The sequence below is a fragment of the Triticum aestivum genome, chromosome 3B (assembly GCF_018294505.1).
Source record: "Triticum aestivum cultivar Chinese Spring chromosome 3B, IWGSC CS RefSeq v2.1, whole genome shotgun sequence".
Classification (NCBI taxonomy): Eukaryota; Viridiplantae; Streptophyta; class Magnoliopsida; order Poales; family Poaceae; genus Triticum; species Triticum aestivum.
The window spans coordinates 685,596,362-685,618,725 of record NC_057801.1 but is presented as its reverse complement, the minus strand read 5'-3'; the positions used below and the strand labels follow the sequence as shown (position 1 = coordinate 685,618,725).

At 47.6% G+C, this 22,364-nt stretch overlaps 1 pseudogene; it reads right to left on the bottom strand.

Annotated features, from left to right (window-relative positions):
* Positions 1 to 6,719: 6,719 nt before the first annotated feature.
* Positions 6,720 to 6,859, bottom strand: LOC123073108 (uncharacterized; annotated as a pseudogene).
* Positions 6,860 to 22,364: the final 15,505 nt, after the last annotated feature.

Genomic DNA, 22,364 nt, shown 5'->3' with positions numbered 1-22,364 from the left:
ATCCCGCCACGACGCTCTGCTTGCAGCTGCACCAGCTTACTGCTCCACCATTCAACATATACACGTATCCGGTTTGTGACTTAGAGTCATCCAGATCTGTGTCGAAGCTAGCGTCGACGTAACCCTTTACGACGAGCTCTTCGTCACCTCCATAAACGAGAAACATGTCCTTTGTCCTTTTCAGGTACTTCAGGATATTCTTGACCGCTGTCCAGTGTTCCTTGCCGGGATTACTTTGGTACCTACCTACCAAACTTACGGCAAGGTTTACATCAGGTCTGGTACACAGCATGGCATACATAATAGATCCTATGGCTGAAGCATAGGGGATGACACTCATCTCTTCTTTATCTTTTGCCGTGGTCGGGCATTGAGCCGAGCTCAATCTCACACCTTGCAACACAGGCAAGAACCCCTTCTTGGACTGATCCATTTTGAACTTCTTCAAAATCTTATCAAGGTATGTGCTTTGTGAAAGACCTATGAGGCGTCTTGATCTATCCCTATAGATCTTGATGCCTAATATATAAGCAGCTTCTCCAAGGTCCTTCATTGAAAAACACTTATTCAAGTAGGCCTTAATGCTGTCCAAAAGTTCTATATCATTTCCCATCAAGAGTATGTCATCTACATATAATATGAGAAATGCTACAGAGCTCCCACTCACTTTCTTGTAAACGCAGGCTTCTCCATAAGTCTGCATAAACCCAAACGCTTTGATCATCTCATCAAAGCGAATATTCCAACTCCGAGATGCTTGCACCAGCCCATAAATGGATCGCTGGAGCTTGCATACTTTGTTAGCGTTCTTAGGATCGACAAAACCTTCCGGTTGCATCATATACAGTTCTTCCTTAAGATGCCCGTTAAGGAATGCCGTTTTGACGTCCATCTGCCATATCTCATAATCATAGTATGCGGCAATTGCTAACATGATTCGGACGGACTTCAGCTTCGCTACGGGAGAGAATGTCTCGTCGTAGTCAATCCCTTGAACTTGTCGATAACCCTTAGCGACAAGTCGAGCTTTATAGATGGTAACATTGCCATCCGCGTCCGTCTTCTTCTTAAAGATCCATTTGTTTTCTATCGCTCGCCGATCATCGGGCAAGTCTGTCAAAGTCCATACTTTGTTTTCATACATGGATTCTATCTCGGATTTCATGGCTTCAAGCCATTTGTTGGAATCTGGGCCCGCCATCGCTTCTTCATAGTTCGAAGGTTCACCGTTGTCTAACAACATGATTTCCAAGACGGGGTTGCCGTACCACTCTGGTGCGGAACGTGTCCTTGTGGACCTACGAAGTTCAGTAGCAACTTGATCGGAAGTACCTTGATCATCATCATTATTTTCCTCTTCATTAGGTGTAGGCATCACAGGAACATTTTCTTGACCTGCACTACTATCCCGTTCAAGAGGTAGTACTTCATCGAGTTCTACTTTCCTCCCACTTACTTCTTTCGAGAGAAACTCTTTTTCCAGAAAGCATCCGTTCTTGGCAACAAAGATCTTGCCCTCGGATCTTAAGTAGAAGGTATACCCAACGGTTTCCTTAGGGTATCCTATGAAGACGCATTTTTCCGACTTGGGTTCGAGCTTTTCAGGTTGAAGTTTCTTGACATAAGCATCGCATCCCCAAACTTTTAGAAACGACAGCTTAGGTTTCTTCCCAAACCATAATTCATACGGTGTCGTCTCAACGGATTTAGACGGTGCCCTATTTAAAGTGAATGTAGCTGTCTCTAGAGCGTATCCCCAAAATGATAGCGGTAAATCGGTAAGAGACATCATAGACCGCACCATATCCAATAGAGTGCGATTACGACGTTCGGACACACCGTTACGCTGAGGTGTTCCAGGCGGCGTGAGTTGTGAAACGATTCCACATTTTCTTAAGTGTGTACCAAATTCGTGACTTAAGTATTCTCCTCCACGATCTGATCGTAGGAACTTTATCTTTCGGTCACGTTGATTCTCTACCTCATTCTGAAATTCCTTGAACTTTTCAAAGGTCTCAGACTTGTGTTTCATTAAGTAGACATACCCATATCTACTCAAGTCATCAGTGAGAGTGAGAACATAACGATATCCTCCGCGAGCCTCAACGCTCATTGGACCGCACACATCGGTATGTATGATTTCCAACAAGTTGGTTGCTCGCTCCATTGTTCCGGAGAACGGAGTTTTGGTCATCTTGCCCATGAGGCATGGTTCGCATGTGTCAAATGATTCATAATCTAGAGACTCCAAAAGTCCATCAGCATGGAGCTTCTTCATGCGCTTGACACCAATGTGACCAAGGCGGCAGTGCCACAAGTATGTGGGACTATCGTTATCAACTTTACATCTTTTGGTATTCACGCTATGAATATGTGTAACACTACGCTCGAGATTCATTAAGAATAAACCATTGACCATCGGAGCATGACCATAAAACATATCTCTCATATAAATAGAACAACCATTATTCTCGGATTTAAATGAGTAGCCATCTCGTATCAAACGAGATCCAGATACAATGTTCATGCTCAAACTTGGCACGAAATAACAATTATTAAGGTTCAAAACTAATCCCGTAGGTAAATGTAGAGGTAGCGTGCCGACGGCGATCACATCGACTCTGGAACCATTCCCGACGCGCATCGTCACCTCGTCCTTTGCCAGTCTTCGCTTATTCCGCAGCTCCTGCTGTGAGTTACAAATATGAGCAACGGCACCGGTATCAAATACCCAGGAGTTACTACGAGTACTGGTAAGGTACACATCAATTACATGTATATCAAATATACCTTTGGTGTTGCCGGCCTTCTTATCCGCTAAGTATTTGGGGCAGTTCCGCTTCCAGTGACCCTTCCCCTTGCAATAAAAGCACTCAGTCTCAGGCTTGGGTCCATTCTTTGATTTCTTCCCGGTAACAGGCTTACCGGGCGCGACAACCTCCTTGCCGTCCTTCTTGAAGTTCTTCTTGCCCTTGCCCTTCTTGAACTTAGTGGTCTTATTGACCATCAACACTTGATGTTCTTTCTTGATTTCAGCCTCTGCTGACTTCAGCATAGAAAATACTTCAGGAATGGTCTTTTCCATCCCTTGCATATTGTAGTTCATCACAAAGCTCTTGTAGCTTGGTGGGAGCGACTGAAGGATTCTGTCAATGACCGCCTCATCAGGGAGGTTAATATTCAGCTGGGTCATACGGTTGTGCAACCCAGACATCTTGAGTATGTGCTCACTGACAGAACTATTTTCCTCCATCTTACAACTATAGAACTTGTCGGAGATGTCATATCTCTCGACCCGGGCGTGAGCTTGGAAAACTAGTTTCAGCTCCTCGAACATCTCATATGCTCCGTGATGCTCAAAACGCTTTTGGAGCCCCGGTTCTAAGCTGTAAAGCATGCCGCACTGAACGAGGGAGTAATCATCAGCACGAGTCTGCCAAGCATTCATAATGTCTTGGTTCTCTGGGACGGGAGCGTCACCTAGCGGTCCTTCTAGGACATATTGTTTCCTGGCAGCTATGAGGATGATCCTCAGGTTCCGGACCCAGTCCGTATAGTTGCTGCCATCATCTTTCAGCTTGGTTTTCTCTAGGAACGCGTTGAAGTTCATGTTGACATGAGCGTTGGCCATTTGATCTACAAGACATATTTTGCAAAGGTTTTAGACTAAGTTCATGATAATTAAGTTCATCTAATCAAATTATAATGAACTCCCACTCAGATTTGACATCCCTCTAGTCATCTAAGTGATACACGATCCGAGTCGACTAGGCCGTGTCCGATCATCACGTGAGACGGACTAGTCATCGTCGGTGAACATTCTCATGTTGATCGTATCTTCCATACGACTCGTGTTCGACCTTTCGGTCTCCGTGTTCCGAGGCCATGTCTGTACATGCTAGGCTCGTCAAGTTAACCCTAAGTGTATTGCATGTGTAAATCTGTCTTACACCCGTTGTATGTGAACGTAAGGATCTATCACACCCGATCATCACGTGGTGCTTCGAAGCGACGAACTTTAGCAACGGTGCACAGTTAGGGGAGAACACTTCTTGAAATTGGTGTAAGGGATCATCTTATTTACTACCGTCGTTCTAAGTAAACAAGATGCATAAACATAATAAACATCACATGCAATTATATAATAGTGACATGATATGGCCAATATCATATAGCTCCATTGATCTCCATCTTCGGGGCTCCATGATCATCTTGTCACCGGCATGACACCATGATCTCCATCATCATGATCTCCATCATCGTGTCTTCATGAAGTTGTCACGCCAACGACTACTTCTACTTCTATGGCTAACGCGTTTAGCAATAAAGTAAAGTAAGTTACATGGCGTTCTTCAATGACACGCAAGTCATACAAAAATAAAGACAACTCCTATGGCTCCTGCCGGTTGTCATACTCATCGACATGCAAGTCGTGATTCCTATTACAAGAACATGATCTCATACATCATCATTCATCACAACTTCTGGCCATATCACATCACATGAACAATCGCTGCAAAAACAAGTTAGACGTCCTCTAATTGTTGTTGCATCTTTTACGTGGCTGCAATTGGGTTCTAGCAAGAACGCTTTCTTACCTACGAATAACCACAACGTGATTTTGTCAACTTCTATTTACCCTTCATAAGGACCCTTTTCATCGAATCCGCTCCAACTAAAGTGGGAGAGACAGACACCCGCCAGCCACCTTATGCAACTAGTGCATGTCAGTCGGTGGAACCGGTCTCACGTAAGCGTACGTGTAAGGTTGGTCCGGGCCGCTTCATCCCACAATACCGCTGAAGCAAGATAAGACTAGTAGTGGCAAGCAAGTTGACAAGATCTACGCCCACAACAAAATTGTGTTCTACTCGTGCAAAGAGAACTACGCATAGACCTAGCTCATGATGCCACTGTTGGGGAACGTTGCAGAAAATTAAAATTTTCCTACGGTTTCACCAAGATCCATCTATGAGTTCATCTAAGCAACGAGTCAAGGGAGTGAGTTTGCATCTACATACCACTTGTAGATCGAGTGCGGAAGCGTTCAAGGGGATGGTGATGATGGAGTCGTACTCGTCGTGATTCGGATCACCGATGACCAAGTGCTGAACGGACAGCACCTCCGCGTTCAACACACGTACGGGACGGACGACGTCTCCTCCGTCTTGATCCAGCAAGGAGGAAGGAGAGGTTGAGGAAGGCAGCTCCAACGGCAGCACGACGGCGTGGTGTAGTTGGTGCAGCAGTACTCCGACAGGGCTTCGCCAAGCACGTACGGAGGAGGAGAGGTGTTGGGGAGGGGAGGGGCTGCGCCTTGAGTTGTGTCCAGCAGCCCTCCCCTCACCCCTCTATTTATAGGGGAAGGGGCAAGGGGGGCCGACCCCTCTAGATGGGATCTAGAGGGGGGGCGGCGGCCAGGGAGGGGAGGCTTGCCCCCCAAGCAAGGGGGGGCGCCCCCTTTAGGGTTTCCCCCCCAACCCTAGGCGCATGGGCCCAAGGTGGGGGGCGCGCCCAGCCCTCCAGGGGCTGACTCCCTGCCCCTTGCGGCCCATGTGGCCCTCCGGGAGGGGTGGCCCCTCCCGGTGGACCCCCGGAACCCTTCCGGTGGCCCCGGTACAATACCGATAGGACCCCGAATTCATCCGGTGTCCGTATGACAACTTCCCATATATAAAACTTCACCTCCGGACCATTCTGGAACTCCTCGTGACGTCCGGGATCTCATCCGGGACTCCGAACAACTTTCGGCAATCACATACAAGTCTTCCTAATAACCCTAGCGTCACCAAACCTTAAGTGTGTAGACCCTACGGGTTCGGGAGACATGCAGACATGACCGAGACTCTCCGGTCAATAACCAACAGCGGGATCTGGATACCCATGTTGGCTCCCACATGCTCCTCGATGATGTCATCGGATGAACCACGATGTCGAGGATTCGATCAAACCCCGTATACAATTCCCTTTGTCAATCGGTACGTTACTTGCCCGAGACCCGATCGTCGGTATCCCAATACCTTGTTCAGTCTCGTTACCGGCAAGTCACTTTACTCGTACCGTAATGCATGATCCCGTGATCAACCACTTGGTCACTTTGAGCTCATTATGATGATGCATTACCGAGTGGGCCCAGAGATACCTCTCCGTCATACGGAGTGACAAATCCCAGTCTCGATCCGTGTCAACCCAACAGACACTTTCGGAGATACCTGTAGTGCACCTTTATAATCACCCAGTTACGTTGTGACGTTTGATACACCCAAAGCACTCCTACGGTATCCGGGAGTTACACGATCTCATGGTCGAAGGAAGAGATACTTGACATTGGAAAAGCTCTAGCAAACGAACTAACCGACCTTTGTGCTATGCTTAGGATTGGGTCTTGTCCATCACATCATTCTCCTAATGATGTGATCCCGTTATCAACGACATCCAATGTCCATAGCCAGGAAACCATGGCTATCTGTTGATCACAACGAGCTAGTCAACTAGAGGCTCACTAGGGACATATTGTGGTCTATGTATTCACACGTGTATTACGATTTCCGGATAATACAGTTATAGCATGAATAAAAGACTATTATCATGAACAAAGAAATATAATAATAACACTTTTATTATTGCCTCTAGGGCATATTTCCGACAGGCCATGGGAGACAGCATTGGCCGAGGACTGAGAGGAGTGGTTACCACCCTCAAACATAGCAAGACGTTTTGCTAAACCGATCAACTGGGAGTAAAGTTCAACTACCTTTATTGGTTCAGTCCTCGCAGTGCAGATGGAAGAGACAAACGAGATGTAGTCGTAGTCTAGTCCGGCGAGGATGTAGGAGACCATGTCATCATCGTCGAGCGGCTTGCCTGCTGAAGCCATCTCGTCGCCCAGCGCTTTCATGCGCCTGATGTAGTCAACGATGGTCGTGGTGCCCTTTTTGGTGGTGGATAAGGTGATCTGCGTGTTGACGATGTTGTCCTGCGTCTGGGAGAGAAACATCTCCCTGATGGCGGTCCATGCCACTGTGGCCTTGGTGCAGTGGACGACTCATACATCTCCATCATATCTATAATTTTTGATTGTTCCATGCCAATATTCTACAACTTTCATATACTTTTGGCAACTTTTTATTCCAATTTAGGGACTAACATATTGATCCAGTGCCCAGTGCCAGTTCCTGTCTGTTGCATGTTTTATGTTTCGCAGAAACCCCATATCAAACGGAGTCCAAACGGGATAAAAATGGACGGAGAATTATTTTGGAATATTTGTGATTTTTGGGAAGTAAAATCAACGCGAGACGGTGCCCGAGGTGGCCACGAGATAGGGGCCCACGCCCACTCCAGGTGGGCGCGCCCCCCACCCTCCTGGGCCACTTGTAAGGTGGTTGATGCCCTTCTTTGGCCGCTAGAAAGCTAATTTTTGGAAAAAAATCTGGGCAAAGGTTTCAATCCAATTGGAGTTACAGATCTCCGGATATAAAAGAAATGGTGCCATGGCAGAATACCAGAACGCAGAAACAGAGAGAGAGAGAGAGAGAGAGAGAGAGAGAGAGAGAGAGAGAGAGAGAGAGAGAGATCCAATCTCGGAGGGGCTCTCGCCCCTCCCAAGCCATGGGAGCCAAGGACTAGAGGGGAAACCCTTCTCCCATCTAGGGAGAAGGTCAAGGAAGAAGAAGAAGAAGAAGGGGGGGCTCTCTCCCCCTTGCTTCCGGTGGCGCCAGAACGCTGCCGGGGGCCATCATCATCACCGCGATCTACACCAACACCTCCATCATCTTCACCAACATCTCCATCACCCTCCCCATCTATATTCAGCGGTCCACTCTCCCGCAACCCGCTGTACCCTCTACTTGAACATGGTGCTTTATGCTTCATATTATTATCCAATGATGTGTTGCCATCCTATGATGTCTGAGTAGATTTTTGTTGTCCTATCGATGATTGATGAATTGCTATGATTGGTTTGAGTTGCGTGTTTTATTATTGGTGCTGTCCTATTGTGCCCTCTGTGTCGCGCAAGCGTGAGTGATCCCCGTTGTAGGGTTTGCAATATGTTCATGATTTGCTTATGGTGGGTGGTGTGAGTGACAGAAGCACAGACCCGAGTAAGTTGGTTGTTTGCGTATGGGATAAAGGGGACTTGATACTTTAATGCTATGGTTGGGTTTTTACCTTAATGATCTTTAGTAGTTGCGGATGCTTGCTAGAGTTCCAATCATAAGTGCATATGATCCAAGAAGAGAAAGTATGTTAGCTTATGACTCTCCCTCAAATAGAATTGCAATAGTGATCACCGGTCTAGTAACGTAGTCAATTGCTTAGGGACAATTTCACTACTCCTACCACCACTTTTCCACACTCGCTATATTTACTTTATTGCATCTTTATCTAAACAGCCCCTACTTTTTATTTACGTGTTCTTTATTATCTTGCAAACCTATCCTATCACACCTACAAAGTACCTCTAGTTTCATACTTGTTCTAGGTAAAGCGAACATCAAGCGTGCGTAGAGTCGTATCAATGGCCGATAAGACTTGAGAGAGTATTTGTTCTACCTTTAGCTCCTCGTTGGGTTCGACACTCTTACTTATCGAAAGAGGCTACAACTATCCCGTATACTTGCGGGTTATCAAGACCTTTTTCTGGCACCATTGCCGGGGAGTCATAGCGTGGGGTGAATATTCTCGTGTGTGCTTGTTTGCTTTATCACTAAGTAATTTTTATTTGTTGTTCTAAGTTGTTCTCTATCTTTAGTTATGGATATGGAACACGAAATACCAAAAAAATTAGGTGTACTTGCTACTCATGGAGATGGAGAACCTCCTAAAACCCTCAATGATCATCATGTGAAAAATATTTTGTACTACTTCGATAATCGTGAGAAAACCCCATTCAACTTTATAATGGGAGTAACATTGGATCAACGTGAATACTTTAGGGATTATCGCTTGACACAAAAAGGGAAACTATTATGGGATCAAATTCAAATGTTGAAGTGGTATGCTAGGCGACTATGCTTGATACATACTTGCTACTCTAGGATGAATGCTCCACACCTTCCCTTTTCATGCAAATTTAATGATAATGAAACCTTAGCTTCTTATGCTAATGGTATCTATGATTACCATGATGTGGAACAAATAGAAGAATTTGTTGCTTTTATGGGTGCTTATGAGATTGAATCTATGTTTAAAGCGTTTGACGATTTTGATGATTCAGTTTATAGACCAGAAAATTTTGCTATATTTAGATATTGCTATGAAAATTATGAGTATAATTACAATATTAATGCATTTATTGAGAAAGTCTCCGCTGTCCAAGAAGAGACTAATATTTTGCAAGAAGCTATGGAAGAAGAAATTGATGAAACTGTGAGCTCATTGGATGAAAAAGATGATGAGGAGAGCGAAGAACAAAGGAGGAAGAGCGGATTGATCACTCGTGCCCACCTTCTAATGAGAGTAACTCTTCAACTCATACATTGTTTAATTCCCCTTCGTGCTTACCGAAGGATGATTGCTATGATGATTGCTATGATCCCGTTGATTCTCTTGAAATATCCCTTTTTGATGATGCTTGCTATGCTTGTGGCCAAGATGCCAATATGAATGATGCTTATGGAGATGAACTTGCTATAGTTCCTTATGTTAAACATGAAATTGTTGCTATTGCACCCACGCATGATAGTCCTATTATCTTTTTGAATTCTCCAAACCACACTATATCGGAGAAGTTTGTGTTTATTAAGGATTATATTGACGGGTTGCCTTTTATCATTGCACATGATGATTTTGATAGATATAATATGCATGTGCTTGCTGCTCCTACTTGCAATTATTATGAGAGAGGAACTATATCTCCACCTCTCTATGTTTCCAATGTGATAGAATTGCAAGAAACTGCTTATACTATGCATTGGCCTTTACTAGGTGTGCATGAATTGTTCTTTTATGACATGCCGATGCATAGGAAGAGAGTTAGACTTCGTTGTTGCATGATATATGTTACTTTGTGCTCACTACTAAATTACAAATCATTGTTAATTAAAATTGTCTTTGATATACCTTGGGATCCGGGTGGATCCATTACTTGAGCACTATATGCCTAGCTTAATGGATTTAAAGAAAGCGCTGCCAGGGAGACAACCCGGAAGTTTTAGAGAGTCATTTACTTCTGTTGAGTGCTTTTATATAGTCTAAAAAAAAGAGGGGAACCTAAAAACTTTTCAAAAAGGAAAGTGAAAGTGAGAAAGACAAGCATTGTTGAAGTGGGAGCTACCCTTGAACTTTGTTCATGCTCACGGAAACTTTGTGAAGCTTGATTACATAAACTTTTCATCAAAAATAATTATCCCCTTGTATAATTCCATTGTATTATAAAATAATGTGCTAAGGTTTGCCTTTAGGATGTTTACAATGCTTGTTGGTTTGTACGGTGCAGGACAGAAACTTTGGCTGTAGTGCGCGATTTTACATTTTAAACTGGAACGTCAAAAGATTCTGATTCTTTTTGCATTGTCTTTCTATATAACTTTTTTATTTTTCCTAATTTTGGTAGAATTGTTTGGGTACGATAAGTATGGTGAATGTTCAGATTGCTACAGACTATTCTGTTTTTGACGGATTCTGTTTTTGATGCATAGTTTGCTTGTTTTGATGAATCTATCAATTTATATCAGTGGATTAAGCCATGAAAAAGTTATATTACAGTAGAAACAATGAAAAAACAAAATATGAATTGGTTTGCAACAGTACTTAGAGTGGTGATCTGCTTTATTATACTAACGGATCTTACCGAGTTTTCTGTTGAAGTTTTGTGTGGATGAAGTGTTTGATCGAGGAGGTCTCGATATGAGGAAAAGGAAGAGAGGCAAGAGCTCAAGCTTGGGGATTACCAAGGCACCCCAAGTAAATATTCAAGGAAACTCAAGCGTCTAAGCTTTGGGATGCCTCGTAAGGCATCCCCTCTTTCTTCAACAAGTATCAGTATGTTTTTGTATTCATTTCGTTCATGCGATATGTGCAAGTCTTGGAGCATCTTTTGCATTTAGTTTTCATTTTTATTTTATGCACCATGATGGTATGAGATAGTCCTTGGTTGATTTATAGAATGCTCATCGCACCTCACTTAAATCTTTTGAGTATGGCTTTATAGAATGCTTCATGTGCTTCACTTATACCATTTGAAGTTTGGATTGCTTGTTTCTCTTCACATAGAAAACCACCATTTGTAGAATGCTCTTTTGCTTCACTTATATTTGTTAGAGCGTGGGCATATCTTTTGTAGAAAGAATTAAACTCTCTTGCCTCACTTATATCAATTTAGAGAGATGGCAGGAATTGGTCATTCACATGGTTAGTCATAAAATCCTACATAAACTTGTGGATCACTGAATATGATATGTTTGATTCCTTGCAATAGTTTTGTGATATAGTGATGCTAATATGTGGGAGGTACTAGTAGATGGTTGTGTTTAGTAAGGATGTTGGTGTTAAGGTTTGTGATTCCCGAAGCATGCACGTATGGTCTATTAACTATGTAACCAAATTGGCGCGCATTGTATTTTGATTGTTTATCTTTGCGTGAAGGTCGGGGGTGCGCGATGGTTAACTCCTACCAACCCCCCCCCCCCCCTAGGAGTATGCGTGTAGTACTTTGTTTCAAGGGCTTTTAAATTTTTGCAATAAGTATGTGAGTTCTTTATGACTAATGTTGAGTCCATGGATTATACGCACTTTTACCTTTCCATCATTGCTAGCCTCTTCGGTACCGTGCATTGCCCTTTCTCACCTCGAGAGTTGGTGCAAACTTTGCCGGTGCATCCAAACCCCGTGATATGATACACTCTATCACACATAAGCCTCCTTATATCTTCCTCAAAACAGCCACCATACCTACCTATCATGGCATTTCCATAGCCATTCTGAGATATATTGCCATGCAACTCCCATCATCATCATATTCATGACTTGAGCATTCATTGTCATATTGCTTTGCATGATCGTAAGATAGCTAGCATGATGTTTTCATGGCTTTTCCATTTTTTTGGAGTCATTGCTACGCTAGATCATTGCACATCCCGGTACACCGCCGGAAGCATTCATATAGAGTCATATCTTTGTTCCAGTATCGAGTTGTAATATTGAGTTGTAAGTAAATAAAAGTGTGATGATCATCATTATATAGCATTGCCCCACGAAAAAAAAGAAAAAGAAAAAAAAGAAAAAAAGGAAAGGCCAAAGAAGCCTAAATAAAAAAGGGGGCCAAAGAAGCCCACCCAAAAAAAAGAATAAAAAGAAAAAGAAAAGGGGCAATGTTACTATCCTTTTTCCACACTTGTGCTTCAAAGTAGCACCATGTTCTTCATATAGAGAGTCTCTTATGTTGTCACTTTCATATACTAACGGGAATTTTTCATTATAGAACTTGGCTTGTATATTCCAACGATGGGCTTCCCCAAATGCCCTAGGTCTTCGTGAGCAAGCAAGTTGGATGCACACCCACTTAGTTTATAGCTCTTAGTGCATCCATTGCATGGCAATCCCTACTCCTCGCATTGACATCAATTGATGGGCATCTCCATAGCCCGTTGATTAGCCACGTCGATGTGAGACTTTCTCCCTTTTTGTCTTCTCCACATAACCTCCATCATCATATTCTATTCCACCCATAGTGATATATCCATGGCTCATGCTCATGTATTGCGTGAGAGTTGAAAAAGTTTGAGAATACTAAAGTTTGAAACAATTGCTTGGCTGACACCGGGATAGGCATGAGGGGTACCTTGTGTTAAGAAAAGGGAGCATGCCAGACTATATGATTTTGTAGGGATAACATTCTGAAGCATTGATGTTTTGAAAGACATGATTGTTTGTTGGGATGCCCTAAGTATTATTGTTCTTATGTCAAATGATAGACTATTGCTTTGAATCACTCGTGTCTTCATATTCATTCCATGATTAGATACATGATCAAGATTATGCTAGGTAGCATTCCACATCAAAAAATATCTTTTTATCATTTACCTACTCGAGGATGAGCATGAATTAAGCTTGGGGATGCTGATACGTCTCCGTCGTATCTATAATTTTTGATTGTTCCATGCCAATTGTCGGTGTCAAAACCGGCGGATCTCGGGTAGGGGGTCCCGAACTGTGCGTCTAGGTGGATGGTAACAGGAGACAAGGGACACGATGTTTTACCCAGGTTCGGGCCCTCTTGATGGAGGTAAAACCCTACGTCCTGCTTGATTGGTATTGATATTGTGGATGTTTACAAGAGTGGATCTACCACGAGATCAAGGAGGCTAAACCCTAGAAGCTAGCCTATGGTATGATTGTAATGGTTGTTGTTGTTGTTGTGTCCTACGGACTAGAGCCATCCGGTTTATATAGACACCGGAGAGGGCTAGGGTTACATAGAGTCGGTTACAATGGTAGGAGATCTACGTATCCGTATCGCCAAGCTTGCCTTCCACGCCAAGGAAAGTCCCATCCGGACATGGGACGAAGTCTTCAATCTTGTATCTTCATAGTCTTGGAGTCCGGTCGATGATGATAGTCCGGCCGATGATAGTTCGGCTGATGATGGTAGTCCGGCTATCCGGACACCCCCTAATCCAGGACTCCCTCAGTAGCCCCTGAACCAGGCTTCAATGACGATAAGTCCGGCGCGTATATTGCTTGGCATTGCAAGGCGGGTTCCTCCTCCGAATGATAGAAGATGGTGAACACTAGGATAGTGTCCGGCTCTGCAAAAATAAATTCCGCATTCCACCATAGAGAGAATAATATATACACAAGTTCAATCTGTTGACGTTTTTTGCGGCATGACGTCATGCCACTACCAAGCCATTACTTGAATCGTTTTTTACTCTACCACCTCAGCGCATTTAGCGAAGCGGTTTCCTTGGCACGTCTTGTCGAAGCAGAGATCGTGTTCCCCCTTAATCCAGGATTCTCATCAATACTGACGTGGGTAACCCAACCGCGCCATTGATGGTGACGCTTGGGGGATACGCGAGTTTTACCAGGCCGGTGGGGGACGCGTAGACTTCGCCCGCCCATATAAGGGATAAGGATTCACCTTTTCACCTACGCCTTCTTCCTCCTTTGCTTATCCATCTCCGCACACTCGAGCTCCAGCGCCCAAGCCCGCACATCTCGTCTCAACCTTCCCCAGTTATGTCTGGAGCGGGAGGCAAGTGGATGACCTCCTCCGTTACGGAGGAGCACATCGAAAGACTGCGCAGCGCCGGCTACCTGTCCGGCGACATCGCGCATCGGCTGCCCGACAAGGGGCAGCTCATCCCCACCCCCAGGCCCCATGAGAGGGTCGTTTTTCTTCTCCACTTCCTCCATGGACTGGGTTTTCCACTTCACCCCTTTGTCCGGGGGCTCATGTTCTACTACGGCCTGGATTTCCATGATCTGGCGCCGAACTTCATCCTCAACATCTCGGCGTTTATCGTCGTGTGCGAGGCCTTCCTCTACATCTAGCCCCACTTCTGCTTGTGGCTCAAGACCTTCAATGTCAAGCCGAAGGTAGTGAAGGGAACTCAAGCGGAGTGCGGAGGCGCCATGTTGGGCAAGATGCCCAACGTCCTTTGGTTCGAAGGGGCCTTCGTGGAATCCGTCAAGGGGTGGCAATCGGGGTGGTTCTATATCACCGAGCCGCGCGACCCTACGTGGGCGGCGGCCCCCGAGTTCAGATCTGGTATCCCTACGCAACTCACCTCCTGGAAAGAGAAGGGCTTGCTATGGGGTAGTTCGGAGGAGCTGATGGGACTCCAAGCCTGTATCCAGAAGCTGGTGAAGAAGCTCAGGCTGGTTAACATGGTCCAAGTCATGCTCGTCCGTCGGATTCTCCCATGCCAAGAGCGGGCATTCAATCTGTGGGAGTTCAATCCGGAACAGCACCAGGCGCTGAGCGGGCTCTTCGACACGATGTACGAAGGCGCCTGGAGGGTGCTGTTTAAGGGCGCCGAAGCCCCCGCATCCGCGACTGAAGATCGCGGATTTCGCTCGCAGCGCCAAGCCGACGAGGTAAGTGATTCTACCACTTTACGGGACACTTGCTTTTCATAGTTTGACTCTATGCGGGTTTTAATTTCCCCTTTTCCTTTGACAGGACTGGATGAGGAAGGCGGAGCAGATTATCTGCCCGGCTCCCATGCCAGAAAACCCAGTAGACGCCCATCTAGCGAGGCTGCTGGTTCCGGCACCGCACGTGGTGCCGGAGAAGAAGGCCAAGAAGGAGGCCACGGGTGCTCGAAAGAGTTCCCGTTTTCAGGTGTCCGACGACTCCGGGGCGGACTCCTCCCCCGAAAACGAGGAGGAGAAAGAGGACTCTCTCCCAGAGGAGGGAGAGAGGAAGAGGAAGGCTTCCCCAACAGGGGAGGCCGAAGGGTCCAAGAGGGGAAGGACTATTCCCTGGACAGCTCCGCCAACATCAACGTTGGCGAGGAAGAATGGCCTTCAAGGGCCAGGCCTCCAGCGAGATCGTAAGTATCCAGATTCCTGAGTGATTTATAATTTCTTTTTCTGTGTCACATAGTGTCATTCTGATGCCGCATGCTGCCTGTAGTCCGGCCAATGATGATCTCCCCGCTTCATCGAGCGGGTCATTGGCTCCGTCAGATGTAGACTCCATCCCGACCGCCTCCACCCCTCGCGACACCGAGGACGCCGAGGTGGGATCCCAAGAAGGGACCCATCAGGGGGAGGCTCCAGAGGCGCCACAAGGCGTCCTCCCGGACTTTGCGCCGGACTCCATATCAGAACCCGCAGTGGTTCCAGAGTCCGGTCGGCGGCCCCTTCGCACGAAGGGCAAGACCGTGATGCCGGTGGCTTCCGTCCAACCAGAGGCGCCGGACAATTTTCTGGAGGCGCTCCAGAGCGCTTCCATCGAGGAAGAACACCGCACTATTATGAGTGCGGTGATTCAGAAGGTACAGCTTGCCAAGAGGGGGCTAACCGAAGCCTGCAGTAGCCTTCTATCAGGCTTTGAGGTAAGAAGTTAAAAATATGCAATGTAATACCGCATAGACAGTAGCCCCTGATGCTCGGTTCGGTGTTCGGAAAGAAAAGCCGGACTGAGGATCTGAAAAAAAGAAGATATACGCAGGGTTGCTAAAAAATTATGTCAATATGGGTTGCAGGCTACGCTGCTGACCTCTGCCGCACTGACTGCGGAGGTCGGTGCTTTGAAGCAGGAGCTCGAGCGGTCCGAGCAAGAGCTCGGCCGCGCCAAGAAGCAGCTCCAGGACAAAGAAGGTGAGTAACACCACTTTGAACTTGTACCTTACAGAAAAGGATTTAGGTTGCAACAAAAAATAACCAGGATAACATGGGTACTGCAGGGGCCACGAACGAGGTGGCGACCCTGAAGGAGGCCGTGTCCGCGGCTGAACGCAATGCGGCCGCGGAACGGGCAGAGCGAGAAAAGCAGGAGGCGCGGGTGGCGGTGGTTCGGCAAGAGCTCCAGGCTCTCATGGAAAAGCATGAGAGTTTGGAGCGTGACTCAAAGACTCGAGAGTCCGAGCTTGCCTCGGCTCTCGAAAGTGCCAAAACTGCCAAGGCCGATGCCCATAAGTCCCTTCAGGAGATTGAGTTGGTGAGGAAGATAGCGGCGGGTAAGGCATTTTCATGCAAAGCAAGCATGTGAATGTAAATTACGTGTTACTTACCTGAATTCGGAGCTTTCCAGGGGCGTTTGCAGATCTGCCTCGCAGTGTGTCTGATGCCGCCGCATTCTATCGAGCCGAGGAGGGGAGCTCAACGGAGAAGGTCTTCTGGTCTCAGTATGCTGAGGCCGGCCATCCGGTGCCCCCGTAGCGACCAACTGAAGCAGCTGGTCGAGCTCCACAAGGCGGCCGAGCAGGCCATGAAGGGCCTCATAGTCCGGCTGTGGCCTGGAGAGGCCATGCCTGGGAGCTACTTCGGCCTCGTGCGACGGTTGGTGGATGCGTGCCCCTGGGTGGAGGTTATCAAGCGCTCCGCCTGTATTGAAGGTGCTCGTCGGGCCCTTGCCCGCGAAAAGGTGCATTGGGGCAAGCTGGATGCGGAGAAGCTAATCACTGACGCGCCACCAGCGGGCAAGGAATATCGTACGCCCGAGATGTACTATAAGACTGTCCTGAAGGGTGCCCGCAAGATTGCGGATGAGTGCCCCAGGGATGTAATTATTGAGTAAATTCGCAATGTGTTATCCCGTGCGCTGAAAACTTTGTTCATATGCGCTAAGCAACGCTTGTTAATTTAAAATATTACCTTCTGTGCGGCCGTTTATTAAATCTGAGAGATGCAAGTCGTCGGCTTCAGCCCCCATGCCACGAGTGCTGGGGTGTTCGGGATAAACTTGAGCACTCTTGTTCCCATTTTTGGGTCCATCTAGGGAGGCGCTCAACACAACGAACAAGGCAACCAGACTTATAGTGCTTGAACACTCTCACTTAGCCATATAATTCTATAATTTTAAATTTCGACGAAGCCCCTAGTATTCAGAAGACCGAATTCGGGGCGCTATCCACGCCTTCGTCGGACATTATCCGGAACTTCGCTCGAAGCGGCGTAGGTCTTTAAGGACCCGAAAGGACCTCTCGAACAGCGACCAATCTCTGGCCTTATCATGATAGTCAGTTTTAGCTTTCTCCACTGAGGCGTTAACCCGGCTCAACCGGGGCGCAATCGCAGTGGTTCTCCCAGTGCTACCTTAGCCGATAGAACGGAACGTAAGGTGCCAAACATGGGAGCCGGGCAAACCCAACTATTGACCCAAGACATGATTCGGAGCCGATTCATATAATGCTATAAGTTCGGGGTGCCGCACTTGTGAAAGTGTGGGGACTTTATCACACCGTAATGCGGGGAACATAAGCCCCTGGTGTATTTGGCCGTACCAAAATGTACGGATGCAACATGTCGTAAATGAACATATATATATATATATATATATATATATATATAAGGTAATGCAATTTATGGGCAAAAAGTGCTGCATTTTATTCGAGAAGATATTCTATGAGTGCGGAATGATACAAATAGTGCGGAAAGCAAGGGATTGAATGAATTAAAGGCGTCTCCCTCCAGGGGTAGGCCGCGGAATGGTGTATTTAACAAATTTAATGCTCGTAATGGAGACCACCTGAGTGTTCGTCGCAGCCTTTGTCCCTCCCTGGCTGTTGCATCATGAGTTCGGCAGGTTCGCCGCGGGACAGAGTTCTGTATAAAAAAGAGAGAAATAAAAGATAAAAAGAGCGACACACTTGGGAGCCCCTGGTGTGGTCGAACCGCACTCTAGGTCTGTTGTGGTTGTGCCTCCCCCCTATGCCCATGGTATCTCCAGGGCGTAATTATGTACGCGGAGAGTTTGTCTTACAATTGTGCGAGGGCTGGGGTTGAGGCCGCATTGCTACGCGTGCTCGGAACGTGCCAGGTGGTCTTGGTTGATGTTTCTCCGGGCGTGTTTGGCCGTGTCCAGTAGTTTAACGGACGGACTCGAAAATTGCCTTAAAAGGCTGCTCTGTACTTCTGCCGCGAGAGCCGCTATATGTTCCTCCCTTCGAAGGGAGCGTTCCGTGTTTCCATTGATCGTGATGACTCCACGAGGGCCTGGCATCTTGAGCTTAAGGTATGCATAATGCGGCACCGCGTTGAATTTTGCGAACGCGGTTCGTCCGAGCAGAGCGTGATAGCCACTGCGGAACGGGACTATGTCGAAGATTAACTCCTCGCTTCGGAAATTATCCGGGGATCCGAAGACCACTTCCAGTGTGACTGAGCCTGTACAACTGGCCTCGACACCTGGTATGACGCCTTTGAAGGTTGTCTTTGTTGGTTTAATCCTTGAAGGGTCTACGCCCATCTTGCGCACTGTATCCTGATAAAGCAGGTTCAGGCTACTACCGCCGTCCATCAGGACTCTCGTGAGGTGAAATCCATCGACGATTGGGTCTAAAACCAATGCGGCGAATCCGCCATGGCGGATACTGGTCGGATGGTCTCTTCGATCGAAAGTGATCGGGCAAGAGGACCATGGGTTGAATTTTGGGGCGACTGGCTCCATCGCGTATACGTCCCTTAGTGCATGCTTCCGCTCCCTCTTGGGTATATGCGTTGCGTATATCATGTTTACCGTCTGAACTTGAGGGGGAAATCCCTTTTGTCCTCTGTTGTTCGGCGGCCGGGTCTCTTCTTCGTCATCGCTGTGTAGCCCCTTGTCATTGTTTTCGGCGATTAATTTGCCTGCCTGCTTGAATACCCAACAATCTCTGTTGGTGTGGTTAGCTGGCTTTTCGGGGGTTCCATGTATTTGACAGGAGCGGTCGAGTATTCGGTCCAAATTGGACGGGCCCAGAGTGGTTCTTTTGAATGGCTTCTTCCGTTGACCGGGCTTGGAGCCTCGGAATCCGGCGTTGACTGCCGTATCCTCATTGCTGTCGCCGTTAATGCGGCGTTTGTTTTTGTTTTGACGCGACCTGCCATTGCGGTCCTTGGTATCCGGACTACCAGCGTTTTTGCTGAGGTTGTTGTTGCGAGCTAGCCAGCTATCCTCTCCCGCACAGAAGCGAGTCATGAGTGATGTGAGGGCTGCCATGGATTTCGGCTTTTCCTGTCCTAGGTGCCGGGCCAGCCACTCGTCGCGGATGTTATGTTGGAAGGCAGCGAGGGCCTCCGCATCCGGACAGTCGACGATTTGATTTTTCTTTGTCAAGAACCGTGTCCAGAATTACCTGGCCGATTCGTCTGGCTGCTGGATTATGTGGCTTAGGTCATCTGCGTCCGGTGGTCGCACATACGTGCCCTGGAAGTTGTCGAGGAATGCGGCTTCCAGGTCTTCCCAGCATCCAATTGACTCTGTGGGCAGGCTGTTAAGCCAATGCCGAACTGGTCCTTTAAGCTTGAGCGGGAGATATTTGATGGCGCGAAGATCGTCGCCGCGGGCCATATGTATATGGAGGAGATAATCCTCAATCCAAACCGCGGGGTCTGTTGTGCCATCGTAGGATTCGATATTAACGGGTTTAAACCCTTCAGGGATTTGATGATCCATTACTTCGTCAGTGAAGCATAGTGGGTGTGCGGCGCCTCTGTATTGAGCAATATCGCGACGTAGCTCGATAGAGCGTTGTCTGCTGTGTTCGGCCCGGCGGGAGTAGTTGTATCCGGCGCGACGGTATTCGTCGTGGGTCTTGGGGCGCCCACGTGATCCATAGATAGATCTGGATTGTCTTGCCTTGTCCTCCAATATATCCCGCAAGTCCGGCGCGTTCCCCCGTGGCTTCATGCTTTTTGAGCGATGCCGGGGTACGGTTTTGGTGGAGGGCTTGCATGCCTCTCTGTCGCGGCCACGAGGTGGTCGGTCTGCCGTATTGTGTGCTGGTGATGCAGGTTTGTACGCTTCCTCCTCTAGTCGGGGGAGCAACTTGCGTTTTGAGTAACTTTTGGAGGGGCATTCGAGTTCATACTCTTCGGCCGCGAGGACCTCGGTCCATCTGTCGGCCAGTAGGTCTTGATCAGCTTGAAGCTGTTGCTGCTTTTTCTTTAGGCTATTTGTCGTGGCCATTAGCCTGCGTCTGAAACGCTCTTGTTCGACGGGATCCTCAGGCACGACGAATTCGTCGTCGTCGAGGCTTGCCTCGTCTCCGGAGGGAGGTAAGTAATTATCATCCTCGACCTCTTCGTCTGCCGCCCTCTCGTGAGGGCTTGCATCTGCCTCCTCCTGTGCTGGATCGTGCTGGAGGGGGTTGTCTTCGGCACTTTCTGGGGTGTTATTATCTCCTGTGCCGGAATCTCCATTCTTGCTGTGGCGGGATTTAGAGCGGCGCCGCTGATGTCGGCGCTTGGGCTGTTTCTTTAAGGAATCGGCCTCCGTTGCTTCTTCGCCGTCCCCATCTTTTGGGGTGTCCACCATGTATATGTCGTATGACGAGGTGGTCTTTCAGTGTCCTGTAGGCACTGGTTCTTGATAGTCTCCGGCATCGTTGTCCATACCGTCGATGTCTTCAGAGTCGTAGTCGAGTACGTCGGTTAGATCGTCGACGGTGGCTACAAAGTGGGTGGTGGGTGGGCTCTGAATTTCTTTGTCGTCCGCGTCCCAACCATCCTGGCCGTAGTTCGGCCAGGGCTCTCCGGATAGCGAGAGATGCTTCAGCGAATTTAAGATATCGCCGAAGGGTGAGTGCTGAAAGATGTCCGCAACGGTGAATTCCATGATCGGCGCCCAATCGGATTCGACTGGCAGGGGCGCAGGAGGTTCGGAGTCCGGCAGAGAGTCCGGCACCTCGGAGTCATGAGCTTTATGCGGGACAAGGTAAGTGTTCGGCTCCATCGTTGTAGAAGTTGCAGCTCCCGAGGCGGTGTCCAGCCATCCGTCCTCGATCTGAGCGATCGGCTCTGGACTATGGGTCAGAGCGGATTCGTGTGCGGCCTCCAAGATGCTGTCCGGCGGCAGAGTTAGGTCGTGCCCAACGTGACAGCGCGAGGCGCTCGGCTGTGGCTCAGATCCATCGAAGATCAAGTCCCCGCGGATATCGGCCGTGAAGTTTAGGCTTCCAAACCTGACGTGACGGCCAGGGGCGAAGCTTTCAATCTGCTCCAGATGGCCAAGTGAGTTGGCCCGCAGTTCGAAGCCGCCGAATACGAAGATCTGTCCGGGGAGGAAAGTCTCACCCAGGACTGCGTCGTTGTCGATTGAAGAGGCCATCAAGCCTATCGGTGACGACACAGAGGAACTCTCAATGAAAGCACCAATGTCGGTGTCAAAACCGGCGGATCTCGGGTAGGGGGTCCCGAACTGTGCGTCTAGGCGGATGGTAACAGGAGACAAGGGACATGATGTTTTACCCAGATTCGGGCCCTCTTGATGGAGGTAAAACCCTACGTCCTGCTTGATTGATATTGATATTGTGGATGTTTACAAGAGTGGATCTACCACGAGATCAAGGAGGCTAAACCCTAGAAGCTAGCCTATGGTATGATTGTAATGGTTGTTGTTGTTGTTGTGTCCTACGGACTAGAGCCATCCGGTTTATATAGACACCGGAGAGTGCTAGGGTTACATAGAGTCGGTTACAATGGTAGGAGATCTACGTATCCGTATCGCCAAGCTTGCCTTCCACGCCAAGGAAAGTCCCATCCGGACACGGGACGAAGTCTTCAATCTTGTATCTTCATAGTCTTGGAGTCCGATCGATGATGATAGTCCGGTCGATGATAGTTCGGCTGATGATGGTAGTCCGGCTATCCGGACACCCCCTAATCCAGGACTCCCTCACCAATATTCTACAACTTTCATATACTTTTGGCAACTTTTTATACTATTTTTTGGGACTAACATATTGATCCAGTGCCCAGTGTCAGTT